Genomic DNA, 15970 nt, shown 5'->3' with positions numbered 1-15970 from the left:
TGATCGCAGAGCCTGGGATCCAGGGTATTATTTCCCTGTACTTCCACCTTGTCACCTGCAGTTTCCCAGTTTTCACATCTCAGTACCATCTTCTCCCCATTACAAATGCAACTCTACAGCCTTGCCTCTTCTCCACTGGCCTCTTCTTGTCAGCCACCCAAGAGTCATAGGCCATGTATGGGGAAAGGTTAAGCCACTAGTTTGCTGCTATTCCCTCTTTAGAGCATTGTCTTCCTGACAATGCCCATAGTTGGCACATGGGTCATGCTTTCCTTAATTTCCAACATTCCTTGACTTCTTCCCAAGTCTAGAATATGTTTGGAGCAGGTGGTAATCATCCACTGCTTCCTGCCTTTTTGACATGAACACGACTCACATAGTTTAAAGTCCATACTTCATGATGAACGGGCCATCTTGTGCACCATGTTGGGTGAAAGTGTTTGATAGACCTCCAGAGTCAAGCAGAAGGTGTGGTGCCTTGCTATCAGAGAATTGGCAACATTCTGCCTAGGACAATTTGTTGTCTGTGTGCACAATATTGCAAAGACTATGGGGGTCATTCCAACTTCCCGCCAAAGTTCCCCCGCCAGAAGACCGCCCCGCGGTCAAATGACCGCGGCGGTCATTCTGACTTTCCCGCTGGGCGGGCGGGCGACCACCGCCCGCCCAGCGGGAAAGACCCAGCAACAATGAAGCCGGCTCCGAATGGAGCCGGCGGAGTTGCTGGGGTGCGACGGGTGCAGTGGCACCCGTCGCGATTTTCAGTGTCTGCTAAGCAGACACTGAAAATCATTATGGGGCCCTGTTAGGGGGCCCTGCACTGCCCATGCCAGTGGCATGGGCAGTGCAGGGGCCCCCAGGGGCCCCATGACACCCGTTCCCGCCAGCCTCCCAGGAACAGGCTGGCGGGAAGGGGGTCGGAATCCCCATGGCGGCGCTGCTTGTAGCGCTGCCATGGAGGATTCCTATGGCCAAGGGAAAACCGGCGGGAAACCGCCGGTTTCCCTTTTCTGACCGCGGCTTTACTGCCGCGGTCAGAATTGGCCAGGAAGCACCGCCAGCCTGTTGGCGGTGCTTGGTCAAAATGACCCCCTATATTTTGTTTAGCCAGCTAAGTTCAGGAGTTCTAGGTGACATTCAAGCTAACTTCAGTCATCAAAACCTGCGCACTGACAAACCTGTGAGACTAGTGCCACACTCAAGGACATACCAGTTGTTTGTGTGCCAGTGGATCTGCTGTGAGCCCATTAGTGGGTCCTCTCTTGAGAAAGGCACTTTCTAGCCTGGGGGACCTCAGGATTCCAGCCATTTTAGCAAGCACTAAGTAGCCAACTCGGCTCACTGGAAGCACCATGTAGCACAGATAGTTTGACTCTTTTGCCACCAGTGAGATTTGCCCAAAGCTGCTAACCAGAAGTATTTAGTAGTTCGGTCTCCACAGAGTAGAGTTTAGATGCCAATATGAGACAATATACAAAAAATATACCTTTTTGCTGTGCCTCATTCCTAGGGCAACCGACCTAAGCATGGCTGTATATGATTACTTGTGTAGTGGAAAAAGCAGCCACTGAATAGGTGCTGGCCAAAGGAAAGTCCTTTAATCTTTACCATTGAGGATCTACTTTTAAGAAGTATTAAAGATGGTAGAGTGTACTTGTATGCACAGACTTTGCTGCCAATCCAATTTGAAACAGCTTTGTTGTGGCACTGGTATTCAGATGTTTCTTAAACACAGATCACCTATGGCTTCACTCAGCAATTCTGCTTGTGAGCACATGAATTCAACTGTACTGCATCTGTCCTCAGACTGTTGAGGAGAAGCGTAGACTCACTGTTGGCAGAACTGTCATGTGTGCTGTTCTCAGATTAATGCTTACAGTCATGGGCTGGGGTGGCAGTGCCACTCTGACTGAGGTGTGGTGCATGTTAGAGTCAGGAGTATATTATCGGCACAGTGAAGGGTTGCTGCAGACCCCTCTCCAAGCTTTATTGAGAAAAATGGTTGATGAGAGCTGATTGTTATGCAGTGGCACAGACCTTTTTACCTGTACACCTCGGAGTGGTGTTCAATTACACTTTTCTTGGAAGTAGGTGTTGCCCTGACCAAGAAATACAAGGAGACAGAGTCAAGTCTCACATGGCCAGAACTGGTAGAAAACTGGTTCAAGGAGAGAGCCTGCCAAAGTGTTATGGGTAACATCGGGTCTGCTGACCTGGGTGAAACAGAATAATCTCTGAAGCATTGCATCATAGGAACCTGAGGACATGTTGGAGGCAGCAAATTACCATGCCTTCTTGTAATGCCTTTTGACCTACTCTTTTTACTGGGAACCAAGTACCACGTTGAAGTACTTGCCTCTCTCACGTTAGTGAAGCACAGCACTCCATGGCCTACTCAGGGCAGGTGGTATCGGTTAGTAACACCAGTTTGCTGTTAAACAAGTTAAACAACAATCATACTTGATAAATCGTTGTCCTGTTAGTATTTTTGTCTTTTAAAAAGGAAAATTGTTATTATTATACTCACACTACTAAATACTATGTATTAAATTACAAAATAGATAGAATCAGGTAGGAGGAAATATCTTTGGTAACACCCTCATATTTCATTATTCTAGTGGGTTCGGAACCCTATAATCACAATACCCCCACCTATACTAAATGCAACATCACAATTTAAGGGAATGCCACTATCCATAAGGCAGGCTTACTGGCTTTGTCAGCATTCCGCCATATAATTAAAAGAAGCCACATGTCATAATTCACCATTGCATACCTTTGAAGTCACAGAATTAACTGTCAATCGATCCCGTATATGGCAGGGGATTTGTCAAAGTATTTGTCCTTTGATGATATTGCGATGCTGCCCTACTTTTGCCGACTTCGGACATTCCTGAATGTTTTGCATATCGATAGCTTGGTACAGACTTGTTGTTTATGGACGGACACCCTCACTGCAGTTCCTTATTCGAGATTACAGATCTTGGGATGGCACCCTGTTGCTTGATTATAGTGCGCAGTTAACTAATGAGCCCATCTCCATTCACTGATGTTTGATTTATTTATGTAATTTCGGGCTCTATTTAGGCTCTTTACCAGTTTGCAATTTGTCATGAGGAATACATTGCATTCTTTCTTGGCCCTTGATGAACAGTTGTAAATCTAAATGGGGTAGGGCAATTGTTAGGCAGATATTTGTTTATTAAGCAGTTAGTGAGCAATTCCCATTTGGGAATCGGGAATGTTTGAACGAATCATAAGCTGAATGGCTGCCTTTTCAATAGCCCTATTGTATGTGCAGTCCATCTTAGCTTCTTGTATTTTAAAGTTTCTAACTTCGCCGGCAGGTTAGTTATTTGCTTATGAAAAGGGCTACTGACATTAAGCACAGTGAATTGTGGCCAAATGTCACTTTCAACTTTTTCTTCAATATATAATGATTTAATTGGTCAAAGTAGAGGGAGAGTGGGCAAGGTAAAGTTGATTATGGAGTGCACGTTTGATGAATGGTAGGTCTTTGCTGGGGTCCGCTTGATATCTTCTATTTAGTACTCTCAAGCCAAGGATTTCGAAGTCTTTCACAAGAGAGACCTCCTTTGAGTCACCTTGGCTTTTGGTCACGTCAGCTTCATTCAAGACAAATCAGAGATGATCCTGCAAGTTTATGTAGTCCTCACGAGGTGAGGACGAAAGCAGGTTCATGATGAACTATCCTGTTACTATGATGTCAAGATAGGTTTGATCAAAGAGGCTGTTTGAGAGCATTGTGTAAAATTTCTGTGATAGAAATTTCCTTGATATGCCCTCCGGATCAATATATATGTTGATATATCTATCTATCTCGATATGTGTGTAATACATATTTAGTTTCAATCCCCGCATACACTGTCTCAACCCCTTCAGCTGCTGACCACCTCCCTCTGCATGAGCTGACAGCCAGTCGTCCACAGCGCTCTCTGAGTGGCATCCCCCTCCTTCACAAATCTATTCTGGATCTGAACTTAGGCTCACTGTTAGACATGACACCCTTAGGGTGGTCATCCACAAACTTTATGCCTGCCTCCCTCCCCTTTTCTTATACTGTTTTTGCTGGTTTTAGGACTCCTCACACTTTACCACTGCTGTCCAGTGCTAAAGTGCATGTGCTCTCCTAAACATGGTAACATTGGTTCCTACCCAATTGGCATATTTAATTTACATGTAAGTCCCTAGTAAAGTGCACTACCTGAGCCTAGGGCCTGTTAATGAAATGCTACTAGTGGGCCTGCAGCACTGATGGTGCCACCCACATAAGTAGCCCCTTAACCATGTCTTAGGCCTGCCATTGCAAGGCCTGTGTATGCAGTTTCACTGCCACTTCAACTTAGCATTTAAAACTACTTGCCAAGCCGTAAACTCCTCTTTTTAGGGTAGAGCCTGCATCACATGCCCTTGTGCATGCGTTTCACTTACGAGACGCTTTAGGAATTAGAAAAGGGCTCGGAGCCCCCTCCATGCCACGTCAGTGTCTTTCATTGGTTAGTGGGCTTGCCTGTTAAAATCTGCTTGCTTTCATTAGTGGAAGGCACGCACACGTCATGCCTTTTCCTGTGGTTAGTCCTCCTCGAGCGCAGCGAGCAAGAACTGAAAACATGCAAGGCTTGCTGTTTCCCGTCAGGTTTGTGGACTACTTTTTATCTTTTGTTCGCAGCGCGATCTCGCTTGGCAGAAGTCAAGCGCTTTGCATAACATCAACCCTGTTGCATAGTTAATTGCACTTTTGCTGGTTACGTAGATAATTGCACTTTTGCCGATAGGTTTCACTAAGAGTGAACTGTAGCAGCGCGATCACGCAGTTTTTTTCCATTCAGTGTGGCAAGAAAAATCCGGTTGTGAGTTTACAACTGCTAATAGCTGTAACTCGGAGAAGTGCGAGACCCTATTGCATTGCAAATGCTTGTTTACATATGTCACCCCTAAGGTAAGCCTTAGGTAACCCATAGGACAGGGTGCTATGTAGGTAAAAGGCAGGATATGTACTTATGTGTTTTACATGCCCTGGTATTGTTAGACTGGTAATAGAAAATCCTACTTACTGGTGAAGTTGGATTTAATATCACTATTTTTTAAATGCCACTTTTAGAGAGTGAGCATTTCTCTGCACTTACTGCCATCTGTGCCGTACAGCCTGTCTCCAATCCACGTCTGGCCTGTGGTGGTTGACAGCTCCCCTTGTGCAGTCCACCCACACAACCATAAACACAAGACACGCAGTCACATCTGCATTAATCTGCATACTAAATGGATCTTCCTGGGCAGTAAGGGTGGAGGAGCTCACATTTACATTTCAAAGGCCAGCGGCCTTACCTCATACAAAGGACTGATAACCCAGACGAGATCCTGGCAGACAGGACTGGGCTGAAAGGGGAACTTGTGCACTTCAAAACCACTCTTTGAAGTTTCCCCCACTTCAAAGGCATTTTTCGATATATAAACTGACCCAACTAAATCAGACAGTTCTAGACCTACACCTGTACTCTGTCAGAGGAACTGCCTGGCTGCCCAAAGGACTCATCAGGACTGCTTTGCTGAGACGTACTGCTGCCCTGCTTGCTGTCCTGCTGCCCTGCTCACTTCTGTCTGTGCTTTCCTCCAGAAGTGCTCTCAAAGGGCTTGGGTTGAGCTTGCCTCCTGTTTCTGAAGTCTCAGGGCCAACAAAGACTTCACCTCCAAAAAAATCCTTGTGTATCAAAAGTCGACGCAACGCCTGCAAAGCCTACATCACAGCCGAGAAATTGCTGCACTGCTGACTTGAATGGCGCAGTACTGACTTCCCGACTGAAAATTCGACGCAGTGCCTGCCTTGCATTCGAAAATTCTACGCTTCGCCTAGCGGAACATCGCAGCGCCTGCTCCTTCTTCCAGGGTGTCAAGGATTTTCAACACATCGTCCCTGGGCGTCAAAATATCCCTGCATTTCAGTGAGGGACCAAAGACTGCACGCCTGAAAAACAGTGCAACACTTTGCTGCGTGGAAGTCAGAGCCGCCCCGGAAAACACAACACTTTATTTTTCCACGTATCTTCTCCTCTGCGGTCTTTGTGCGTCCAAGGTACTTTGTGTAACCACGAAACAACTGTTGATTTCTAAGGTTTAAAACTCTTTTAAACCTTTTAAAAGTGATATTTCAACTTGTGCTTATTGGATCTTTGTCTGTTTTGATCTTATTTTATTCAGATAAATATTATAGAATTCTAAACCTGTGAGGTGTATTTTTGTTGTGTTTTCACTGTGTTACTGTATGGTTTATTGCGCAAATACTTTACGCATTGCACTTCCTGACAAGCTGCCAGAGGGTGGGCACAGGATAATTTTGATTGTTCTGTGACTTACCATGACTAGGATTGTGATCCCTATTTGGACAAGGGTGTATACCTCTGCCAACTAGAGACCCATGTTCTTACACTGACCTGAAACCTTCAACAGCTATGCACACAAACCACTACAAGACCCCGGGCCTTCTTGTCTCTAACGGGCAATCCACAAGCAAGGTCATAGCTTCCTTTGCCTGGGCATACTGTACACCTGTTTCTTAGGTTTTGCTTGTACAACCTTTTCTAGATTTGGCACTGTGCCTTGTGCTTGTTTTGCTGCACCTACAAATTCTATATGTTTGCCCATGTTTGGCACTGAGCCCCTCTTGGTTTCTGATGACGCTGCTTTTGTACAATTAGTAAAAAGGCTGCACTCTGGCAACTTGAGGAGAAGGGGTCTGAGAGCATCATTGTGCCCACTGTCTTCTCTCTTGCTGGTCAGCAAGCCTGATCCCAGCAAATACATTTTGTCTGTTCCCACACAGCTGCTGTGTCTGGTTTTAATTTAATCTCTCTGGGGAGGGTTGTAAATGTTTTCCCCAGCTGATGGTGCTGAGTGACTCAGAATGTGGAACCGCACATCGGTGTGTGGTGAGTACTTTGCTGCTGTGGACCTCCAGTGCATAAAAGTAAAACAGGATTTTTTCTTTCTTCCACTCTGGAAGTGAACCATGGGACTGAGGGTCCAACTACGAGTTTGCTCCTTGCAAATAATTCGATTGGCTGTGGCTGATTTTTGGGAAAAGTTTAATCCACGCAGGAGAGCTAGTGCCAGAGGAGATTTGGTAACATTAGTAGGGCACCCACCCCAAGTAGAGTGAGAGGAGCAATTGATTGGTGGGTTGTGCGAGGGCGCGGCAAAATGGTTTTGCAATGTGCGCAAAGAAATAGGTTATTGATCAATAACTGTATTTGAATTACATGTTGACTCATAGTTGTGCAGCTATGCTTCCCTTGCAATTTTTAAAAAATATATGTAAAGGAGTGTATTGCAGCAGTGGCTTTCAACTGCTAAGAAGAGAGCTCTTCTTTTAAAGAAGAAAGGTCGGGTAAATGCCCTCGCAGAGTCCAGGGACTGGTCTGCAGCATCATTGGTGATCAGTGAGTGCACAACCCCCAACAAAAAAGAACTAGAACTCGGGAAGAATTGGTCAACAACATATAGCCAGCATTTATTAGAGTTAAGTAACCGTGCAAACCAAGCAGCATTTTCTGTCATTATGTAAACAATGTGTTTTTACAACAGCTGAGGCAGACAGGGTTAAAGCAATACCAAATTCCACTACTTCTAGAAGGTCTGCTCCCCCCCTGTTGTGAATTTGGACGCACAGATAAGTACGCATTGACATAAATAAATTGAATAAACTGTTCATCGCCCCTAAGCCTCGAGGCCTTTATGTCAAACTAGGAGGAAAAGCAGATGGTGAGCAAATAGCTGGAAATGCATAAACTGAGGAAGAGGTTTTGGTGTTAGCTGAGGAAGAGAGGAAAAGACAGAGATTGAATACAAATGGTGTATTCAATCCCTGGTTCTCAGGTAGAGACAGCAATGAGAGCAGTCACCCGACAACTGACTGCTTCGCCTGTGCCCCATTTTTTAATCCCCCCTCCAACAACTTCTATTTATCCATCTCTTTCAGAACCTTACTTACAATGTCAGAGGAACAACACACTTGCACAGACATGCACTTCACCAGTGGGATGTGTCCCTTATTTTCATATATCCCTGAAAGTTGATTTAACTAGGGTATCTGACATACCAAATGGTCTCAGAGAAAGTGGTTTCAGAACCCCGGTCCTGAATAGATGCTTGTCATTTGGAGGGGACATACCCATGTTTTTCAAACCCCAGCTCCAACTTCGACTTTTCACCCGGAGGAAGAAAAAGGGTTGAGTGCTGAAGAAAATGAAAAGGAACATGAGAGGTTAGCCCAGCTGGGGTAGGAGGCAGATGAGTTCCAGGAGGAGGTGCACACTGATAGGGAAGAAATACAATGCTTCATTAATAAACTTCAGGAGACAATAGATAATAGGGAACAACTGATACTCATACAGTCACAGGTCCTAAAAAGAAAGGGTGAAATCACATTGTCAGATGAAATACTGTTGAACACCAGAATAAGTGTGCCAAAAATATCTTTGGGTGGGACAGCAATGTTAAAGCTGTGGACTCCGTTAATGACGGCTCAGATGACTAAAGAGTCACCGGCCCGTTCACAGCCTGTGTGAAATATTATGAGTGGCTTCATACAATATGCATTACCTATACCCCACTCCCTAGAAACTTAGAAATGCTACTAAAAATAGGATACAATAGTAGGTGGTCATTGGTCAAAAGCACATTCCAATTTCCTCAAGAAAGAGATTGGACCACACTGATTAATGATATGGATCTCACGGAACGTAGGATGATTACTTGATTAGAGTCTATAAGGGACTCAATTAATGTGTTAGCAGTGAAACAAGGTGACTGTTCTCAAGTTACTGCCACGTTACAAAAGCCAGGTGAGTCAATGGCTGACTACTTTTTAAGATCCAGTGAAACGTGGGACTATAATGCAGGAGTACCACTTACAACAGAGGCTATATGCTATTAGCCCTGCAGACCCTTATGAATGGGTTGTTAGCATCTATAGCCCATAGCAGTAAACTGCACCGCCCTGATTGGTCTACTATAGGATATCATGAGTTGTACACTCTTTTGATAAACATGTAAGGGATGGTATTTTCAAAGTAAAGAAGGACACAGCTAAAACTGAGAAAGGGATGATGTTGCAGCAGGTACAAAGAGGGGAGAGCCCAGAGAGAATGTATTAACAGGAGGTGCAGCATAAACAGGATGAAGGACAAGAGTACAAGGGAAGAGACAGGAGTAGAGATCAGAGTTACGGGCACTGGGGTAGAAACTGTTGCAATTATAGAAGGAGAGATAATAGGCAAGAAAGATGGTAAAGTACCAGAAATGAGAGAAATGACAGGAATGATAGAAATGACATAAACAACAGGAATTACTGGGGTTGATAGGGATGAGGTTCATCCATCAGCAGCCCCCATGCCCAGAGACATCCAGCAGACACAGCACTCCATGAGGGTCCCTTTTCGTGGATCACAAGAATCAGCATAGGACAACGTGGAGAGAAAGATGGCAGCCCAACTTGCAGAAGCACCATCCCAGTGCTTTATGATGAAGGTATCATACACATCTGAGGAAAATCCCATGTTTTCAGTTAAGGTAGGGGGTAAAGAGATTGATTTTTGATTGACAGCAGCGCAACCCTATCAGCATTAAGAAACAATGCAGGCCCCCTCAGTGGTGAAAAAGTGACCACTGTAGCTGTGAATGGGATACTAATGCATGTAGAATTATCAGAACCCGTACCAACATCAGTTGATGACTATAAAATGACCCATCAGTTCCTTTTATCACCAGATGCATCCATCAATTTGCTGGGGAGAGACCCCCTCTGTAAATTGCATGCAACATTATATTTTTCACAAAATAGGATTTATTTACAAGTGCCTGAAGACATGTTAGAATTGACAAATAAAGTGCTGACTGCTTGTAAATTAAGTGAGGATTATGTGCTATGTGCTTCCCTTATCTTGTCTGTTCTCCAACTATGCATCAGTGTACACAGTATCAATGGTCTGCATTACAGGGAAATTTCTATAATGACATGTTTGAAGAACTGTCTAAATACAGCCCTGACACTGATAGAGAATTAGTCACTCGTTTAATGCAGTTGACAGTACCAGGGCCTGTGCACTGTACTGTAGGATTTTTCACAGGGATAGTGCCTGAATGGTATGCTTACATGGCCGACAAACATTTGTACTGGACAACTAGGGAACACTTTGTATGTGGGACAGTAAGAGTGTGCATTGAGCATTGATCTAGGACCACAGGAAGAAGGTTATTTCAAGTACCAGCTTCAGAGCCACATGTGTCCATAGCTGGGGCACCAGGATTCTACCGTAAAGATTTGGGGTCCATCGTCAAATGCCTTCAGGACTTTCCAAGAACTAAGGCTTTTACATTTCCATTAGGAATTGTATCTTTTATTTATTTATTGTTTTATTTTTGTCCTCATAGTGATTTCCAATTGGCTAACAATAGGACAATGCCGTTTCTCAAACCATTCCCCTCTGATCAAACGGGGTTATAATCGAGACCCTTCCTCTGCTCACAAGCCACTCCACAGGAGATCATAACCAACACCTCCTTTCCTCTAAAGTCGTTGGTGTGACTCAAGAGGGGAGTTATCCCACTCTTAATCATCGGACGAACCTACATACAAACATCTCCTATCTCTTTACCCAATGCACCCAAAATCTATCTCTCTTCTTAGATGAAAAACCCTGTTCTAGGCGACACAAATTCGTAACTGAGTTCTTCCATTCTTGTACTGTGGGGGCCAAGAGAATTAACAGGATTAATAACGCTTTTTGGGGGAGATATATCCTTTTGGATCATTGTGTCTTCGCATATTACCCCAACTATTATCAGTGGCAGGCAAACCTCAACACCCGCACTTATTACCTGCTTAATTTCTTTACCCACGTCCTGCCAAAACCGACTTATCATTGGGCACTGCCAAAACATGGCAAAACATATGGTGTCATTTGCTCTTTCCTCACTACAACAAGGGCATATCTTCTTTGCCCCCTCAAGAGCAGTCAACTTGTTTGGTGTCCGGTACACCCTGTACAAGGTGAACAGAATATGTTTCTTTAAGTATGCAGATTTCATCACGTCTCACAACATCTTCACAGATGCTTGCCAGAGTGAAGTAACATCCAGTTCGCAGAAATCCTTTCCCCACTTCTTCCCGGGTAAAGGGGGGGATTCCTCTCTTGCTTCTATCAGCATCCAGACCCATAAAGCGATCTCCTTGACAATGAAACCTCTTTGTGTTAATCTTTCCTCCCACACATCCCCTTTTTGGCCACACCCTTCCTTTGATAGCTTGCTTGCCCAACTTGCCAGTTGATATTACTTGAATCTCGAGAGGGCACCTCCTACCCTATCATTAAGTACTGGCCAGGGTACCAAAACATTATCCACCAGATACTGACCCCATTTCTCCAAACCACTCTTCTTTAGGGAAATAGATAACTTATCCTGCAAAACTTCCGGGGTGCCTGGTGAACCCCAAACTGGGGCCAGTCTGCTATAGTACGGTATTCCAATTAATTTCCGAACTTGAAGCCATACTTTACATGCCACCCTTAGACACTTCAACCTTATCTTCTTAAAAAACTTCGGGCGACCAAAGTTAAATAAGAAATACTCCCCAGCTTCTTGGAGATAACTAGTCATAGCCCTAAACATTGGGGTAAAGGAGAGACTCTTATTTAGTAGGCTTCTCACATTTTTAACCAGGAAAGCTAAATAATACTTATACAGATCAGGGCTTGCTAGACCTCCATTTCTTTTCCTCTTACATAGTTTTCCCCATGCACTACGGGCCCCTTTTGATGACCGTACAAAGGAAGTTAATTCTCCCTGTAGTTTTTTAAACCAATCCTTTTTTAATTCTAGGGGGATCGCATTAAAAAGAAACATGAATGTAGTTAAGATAACCATCTTCAAGATATTCGATCTCCCAATAAGGGAAAAGGGAAGACCCGCCCATATCCTTAAAAGTTTCCTAGCTGCAACCATTGATTTATTCAAATTAACCCAAGGGATTTCATCCAAATTTGCCTTAACCTGTACCCCCAAATACCCTATTTTCCTTCTTTATCCAAGGACTACTATGAATAATATTCCAACACATGATCTCAGTTTTTTGTGTATTTACTGAGTACCCAGATACCTTCCCGAATGCCTTTAAGGTTCATGAAATACTTGGTAAAGAAATGTTTAAATCCTTGGTAATATCATTAGATCATCAGCATAAAGAGCAACTTTCTTCTCCCGCCCCCTGTATTGAAGAGATAAAATGGTTGCATCTTGTCTGATCATACGCGCAAGAGGCTCGATATAGAGATCAAATAGCAATGGGGAAAGTGGGCAACCTTGACCAGTCCCTTGTTCCATACACACTTGCTGGGAAAGCTTACCATTAACTAGCACAGTAGATTTCGTAGACCTAACAGCCTTAGTTTGGTCACCCCTAACTTTTTGCCTGCCTCTCTCCACTTTTTGGACACTGTTTTTGCTGGTTTTTAGACTCTGCGCACTTTACCACTGCTAACCAGTGCTAAAGTGCATATGCTCTCTCCCTTTAAACATGGTAACATTGGATCACACCCAATTGGACTATTTAATTTACTTATAAGTCCCTAGTACTGTGCACTATAAGTGCCCAGAGCCTGTAGATTAAATGCTACTAGTGGACCTGCAGCACTGGTTGTGCCACCCACTTAAGTAGCCCCTTAACCTTGTCCCAGGCCTGCCATTGCAAGGCCTGTGTGTGCAGTTTCACTGCCACTTCGACTTGACATTTAGAAGTACCTGCCAAGCCTAAAACACCCCTTTTTCTACATATAAGACACCCCTAAGATATGCCCTAGGTAACCCATAGGGCAGGGTGCCATGTAGGCAAAAGGCAGGACATGTTCCTATGTAGTTTACATGTCCTGGTAGTGTAAAACTCCCATATTCGTTTTTACACTGATGTGAGGCCTGCTCCCTTCATAGGCTAACATTGGGGCTGTCCTCATATATTGTTTGATTGGTAGCTGCTGATCTGAAAGGAGTAGGAAGGTCATATTTAGTATGGCCAGAATGGTGATATAAAATCCTGCTGACTGGTGAAGTTGGATTTAATATTACTATTTAGAACTATCACTTTTAGAAAGTGAGCATTTCTTTGCACTTAAATCTTTCTGTGCCTTACAATCCACTTGTGGCTGGGTTTAGTTGACAGCTCCTTGTGCATTCACTCAGACACACCCCAAACACAGGATACTCAGCCTCACTTGCATACATCTGCATTTTGAATGGGTCTTCCTGGGCTGGAAGGGTGGAGGGCCTGCTCTCACACAAAGGACTGCCACACCCCCTACTGCAGTGGTCTTCAAACTTGCTAATGCCGCGCCCCCCCAGTGGAAAAAAAATAATCATCGGGCCCCCCCTCAGAATTTTTCAAAACTATTCTATTAAGTTGGCAATGTTTAAATAAGTATAGACTTATTTAAACATTGCAGTTAAGTTCTGTTTCCTTTTTACAAGTGCAATAAACATGTTTCTTCTTTAAACAAAGCACTGTTATATGTATAATCTTTCTTTTGGCCAGAGCCTGGCGCCCCTTTGGGATCATTTGAGGCCCCCCTAGGGGGGGCCGCCCCCCAGTTTGAAGACCCCTGCCCTACTGGGACCTCGGCAGACAGGATTGAACTGAAAGGGGACCTGGTGCACTTCTAAGCCACTCTTTGAAGTCTCCCCCACTTCAAAGGCACATTTGGGTATATAAACAGGACCTCTGCCCCTTCCAACTCAGACACTTCCTGGAGAAGAAACTTGTAACCAGAACCTACATCCTGCCCAGAAGAACTGCCTGGCTGCCCAAAGGACTCACCTGACTGCTTTCTGTGAAGGACTGCTGCCTTGCTGTTGGCCTGCTGCCTTGCTGCTCTCTGGCTGTGGTAAAGAAGTGCTCTCCAAGGGCTTGGATAGAGCTTGCCTTCTGTTGCCTGAAGTCTCAGGACCAAAAAGAGTTCTCTCTTGCAACTGGACTCCTTGTGCGGCGAAAATTTGACACACAGCTTGCTAAAACCGACGCACCGGAACGACGCAGTCCGACTTCGCAAGGAAAAGATCAACGCAGCGCCTGCGTTGCGACTGGAACTTCGACGCACTTCCCACCGGATCGACGCACAGCCGACCTGAGACGACGCAGCCAGACTTCCAGAGGGGAAATCGATGCAGCGCCTGCGGTGCGGGAGAAACTTCCCCGCAATGCCCACCGGAACGACGCAGAGCTTGTGACTTGGCTCCACAAGCCCAGGATTCCACGCACAGACCCCGGGGCGTCTGAAAACCCTGCAACCCAAAGAGGAGCCACGACGAGCGCCGGAAATCTACGCACAGCCGTCCCTGCGTGGAAACTAAACGACGCATCGCCGTGTGCGGCCCAAGAAATCGACGCACACCCCTTTGTTTCCACGCTTCTCCTCCTCTGCTGCCCTTTGCGGAGATTTTTCACGCTAAACAGGTACTTTGTGCTTGAAAGAGACTTTGGGGGTCATTCCGACCCTGGCGGTAAAAACCCCCAGGGTCGGGGTCCGCGGGAGCACCGCCAACAGGCCGCCGACTTTCCGCTGCCCATGGGAATCCTCCATGGCGGCGCAGCATGGGGATTCCGACCCCTATACCGCCATCCTGTTCCTGGCGGTTTCGGCCGCCAGGAACAGGATGGCGGTATGGGGTGTCGTGGGGCCCCTGGGGGCCCCACTTTGAATTTCAGTGTCTGCACCCGTCGCACACCTTCCACTCCGCCGGCTCCATTCGGAGCCGGCTTCATCGTGGAAGGGTGTTTCCCACTGGGCTGGCGGGCGGCCTTTTGGCGGTCGCCCGCCAGCCCAGTGGGAAACCCAGAATGGCCGCCGCAGTCTTTTGACCGCGGTACGGTCTTCTGGTGTTTCCCGCCGCCCGCCAAGGCTGGAATGACCCCCTTTGTTTGCTTTTAAAAGACTTAAGACACTTTATATCACTTTTCAGTGACATCTCCACATTTACTTATTGCATCTTTTATCGTTTTGACCTGCAAATATCCAGATAAATATTATATATTTTTCTAAACACTGTGGTGTATTTTTGAGGTGTTATATTGTGCTATTGTATGATGTATTGCACAAATACTTTGCACATTGCCTTCTAAGTTAAGCCTGACTGCTCAGAGCCAAGCTACCAGAGGGTGGGCACAGGATAATTTGGATTGTGTGTGACTTACCCTGACTAGAGAGAGGGTCCTTGCTTGGACAGGGGCTAACCTGACTGCCAACCAAAGACCCCATTTCTAACAAAATTACTATATGGATACCTTATTGCCCTAGTAAAAATCTCTCCAAGTTTGTACCGATCGAGAACCGTATACAGAAAAGGCCAATTTACCTGGTCAAAAGCCTTAGTGGCGTTAAAAGCAAGCACCGCCAATGGCATATGCTCCTGGGTAGCCAGATCAATAGCACCCAATAACTTATGCGTTAATTCAAAAAGTTGTCTACTTTTAATAAACCCTTTTTGGTCCTGGTGAACCAGCGATGCAACCACAGTCTCAACTCTTTTAGATAATATATGTGTAAAAATCTTATAGTTCAAGTTTAATAATGAAGTTGGTCTATAAGAGTCACAACTTAATAGATTTTTATCTGGCTTTAAAATCAAAGTCATAGTTGCCTCATCCCAAGAACTAGGCAAATCTCCACCTTCAATTAAAAATGTTAATGAATAACTCAAGTAGAAAAGGAACCAGTTCGTCCTCAAGTAAGACATACAATTCATTGGGCAGGCTATCAGGCCGTGAAGCTTTACCCCTTTTTAGAGACTTGATGGCTTCATTTAGTTCTCTTATATCTATCTGGGAACCCAAATTATTTGGTTCATCTTCATCTAGACAAGGGACTGGACAACTATCTAAAAAACCTGGGATTTGTTCCTTTGTAGTCAC

Source organism: Pleurodeles waltl, chromosome 6, assembly GCF_031143425.1.
Source record: "Pleurodeles waltl isolate 20211129_DDA chromosome 6, aPleWal1.hap1.20221129, whole genome shotgun sequence".
In the NCBI taxonomy this organism is placed as follows: domain Eukaryota; kingdom Metazoa; phylum Chordata; class Amphibia; order Caudata; family Salamandridae; genus Pleurodeles; species Pleurodeles waltl.
The sequence above is the reverse complement of the archived record's forward strand: the minus strand, read 5'-3'. Positions refer to the sequence as shown.